A 3,106-nucleotide genomic window follows, 5' to 3' on the forward strand; every position below is an offset into this window, starting at 1 on the left:
ATGAAGGGCCTGGCCATTGTTTGTAAACTATGTGACAAAGGAGCTTAAAGTTTGGGTTCTTTAAGTTAACTCAAGATAATTAGATCTTAAGACAAAAACAAAAACAAAAAACCTATTTTCCTTTCCTAGGCCATATTCTCTCCCAAATATTTGAGAACTACTCATGAATTCCTGATCTCTGTTGCTAGTGAAAGCTTCCACCTTGAATTTCTGGGCTGCCATTCTTACCAGGATTCCTGATGGCCAAAAAAACCAAAATACGTTGTCATTTCTTGCCTTGGATAAGGAACATATTGAAATACTACGACTTGCCAGTCCTTCCCTGATATGCTAGAGCTAATTCATGCTGGAACGACACATGGGATGAAAGAATTTAGCTTATTTCCATACTCCAATCAATTCTTGGTCACAGAGCTTGACAGTGGAACCTCCAAGAGACTATCTAGATCCCCCAGTGTCACTCCAGTGAGCTACCCATCCTATGTCCTTCAGCACCTGGACAGCTCTCCACACACCACCTGTAGAGGGAGAGCTTGGTAAGCAGCTTGTTGAGCCCTCTAGTGGTATAGCTCTGGTTTTGCAAAACTGTTTTTTAACTACTCTGGTAATACATGAAGACATTATTGTTACGAAAGACCCACACATCTTAAGAATATGGGCAATAAATATTACCCTTTCTACTCTCTTTCCCCTCCTCAGAGGTAAACACTGATAATACATAACACACACATAAATATTTGCTAACATCTTTTGTTTTTTGGAACAGATTCAATCTAGACCCATTAGCTTTTATGTTCAGCTAAGAACTTCTACGAATTTTTTTTTTTTGTCTGAGCACACATATCTCCTCATATTCCTGGAAGATGGTATGGAGGCGTGGTTGTGTGTGTAGCAACAAATTGGTCATGAGTCCTAACTCTGCCATTTCATAATTGTTTTACCTCGGTAGAATCACTCAACCTCTGTGTGCCTCAGTTCACTCATCTCTGAAGTAGGGATAATAAAAGTTCATACCTTAGGATTTTTAGGGGAAAGAAGTGATAAAATATGGGTAAGCATTCAGTAGCTCTCAGCTAATACTATTATTGTTATTACTATTAATTACTCATTAACTGCTACACAGAATTCCAGTGTGACTGTATCATAAATTATGTAATGGCTCCTTTATTGATAGACACTTCCATCATTTTCTAGTTTTTCTATTTCAAGCAATGCTATAATAAGCAGTCTAGAGTCTGTGTCTTCATGCCCTTGTGTAGTGATTCTTAAGATCTATTCCCAGTAAGAGATTGAAAACTTTTCAGTTATCTTCCAAAGTTTTCTAGAATCCAGATAATTGGTTGATTGCACAGTGCTGCTGAGAGTGAAAGAGATTAAGGACAATCTTCCCTAAATGCATCTCTGTGTAGGCATAAGTGCTACAAGAAGAAAAACAAACAATGAGAGCACATAGAAGAGACTGGGGGAATGATAGGTGGGGCATCCTACTTTGGATGGGTAATTAACAAGGACTTATTTATAGTGATAAGATTAGCAAAAAAAAAAAAAAAAAAAAAAAAAAGGAGTTCCCATTGTGGCTCAACAGGAATGAACACAAAATATCCGTGAAGATGTGGGTTCAATCCTTGGCCTTGCTCAGTGTGTTAAGCATCTGGCATTGCTGTGAATTGCAGTGTAGGTTGTAGATACGGCTTGGGTCTGGCATTGCTGTGGCTGTGGTGTGGGCCAGCAGCTATGGCTCTGATTCAGCCTCTAGCCCGGGAACTTCCATATGCCCAGGTACCATCCTAAATAAATAAATAAATAAGCAAAGGGACTTGAAAGAAATAAAAGACTAATAGTAAATGACTTACAAACATGTGGAACCAGGAAACAGTTCTGACTTTCTGATTCTTCTTCCCCTCCTCCAATGAAAGTAAATACTGTATCTGCCCTTTTACCCCTCCTACTTACCTAGACATGATCTTTATTTACCTTCGGATTCTTCCCCTATCTGTTTTACCCTACCTTGAATGTAATCATTTTGCAGTTAGGGCTTAATTTTTTATGCTTTATAGTCCCCCGGCTTCATCCAGAATAGGGTCCTGGGTTAACTGGCCAGGATGTTACTGATGTTCCAATTAAATAATCCCTGAGGTTGCTATGCAGCATGGCTGTTGGCCACTTGTACTCACTCTATTCAGTGACATGGGAACATGAAAGAGTAGGCATGTGTATTGTATGGGTGTCAATATTCTGGAAAAAAAAATGAGTCCTTCACTAGAATCTTGGGCTTTTAAAAAAAAAACTATTTTATGCTGGAACAGTCTATTAGATGTGGGAGTTCATGCTTTTAGGTACAGTCCTAACAGCATTCAAGACATTATAGAACCTATTTTGCCCTAATATGTTTTGTTCTAGGTTTCAATTATACCAATTAGAAGGCTTTAGGCTGCAAGTAAAGGGAAAACCAAACTTCAACTGGCTTGAAAATAAACTGTAAACAAATATGCAGGTGGTTGACCCCAGGATGATGTATTTTGGAGTTAAAAGTCATTATCAAGGATCTAAGTTCTATTTTTATGCTTTTCTGTCCTCAGCAAAGCAGGATGGCTCAAACAACTTATATGTGGGAGGGTCAGCACTCTCCCCACATTTTTCTGATTCTAAAGCCCATCCACTGAACCACCAGACTTAACTGCCTCCAAAGATGGATACACCTAGAAGACAAAGTCATCAGGAAACATTAGAGGAAGGAATGGGTCTTGAGTCTAACGTTGAAGAGCAAACAAAAGTTGAACAGGTGGAAATTAACAGATAAAACACCTTAAGATGGGAGAAAGCACGCACAAAACCCAGAGGTGAAAATTAGCCTAACACAAGAGGGCTGGGGAACAGGAAGGTAGATCTACCTGACCAATGGGAAGAAGTAACAAATGAATGAACATGAAGGCAGATTATTACTGGACTTGATATCAAGTGGGAGAGGGAGGAAGAGAGGCGAGAATTTGAATATGTTGCCATAGGCAAATGGAAGGCTATTTGGGCATGGAAGAGACATCAAACATAGTTAGGACAGTAGTTCTCAACCAGGATGACTGCCCTCTAAGAGACATGTGGCAATGCC

This window comes from Sus scrofa, chromosome 13 (genome assembly GCF_054392235.1).
Source record: "Sus scrofa isolate SSC_HxYL_T2T_F1_AM1 chromosome 13, Sscrofa_HxYL_maternal_Yorkshire_Landrace_v2.0, whole genome shotgun sequence".
Classification (NCBI taxonomy): Eukaryota; Metazoa; Chordata; class Mammalia; order Artiodactyla; family Suidae; genus Sus; species Sus scrofa.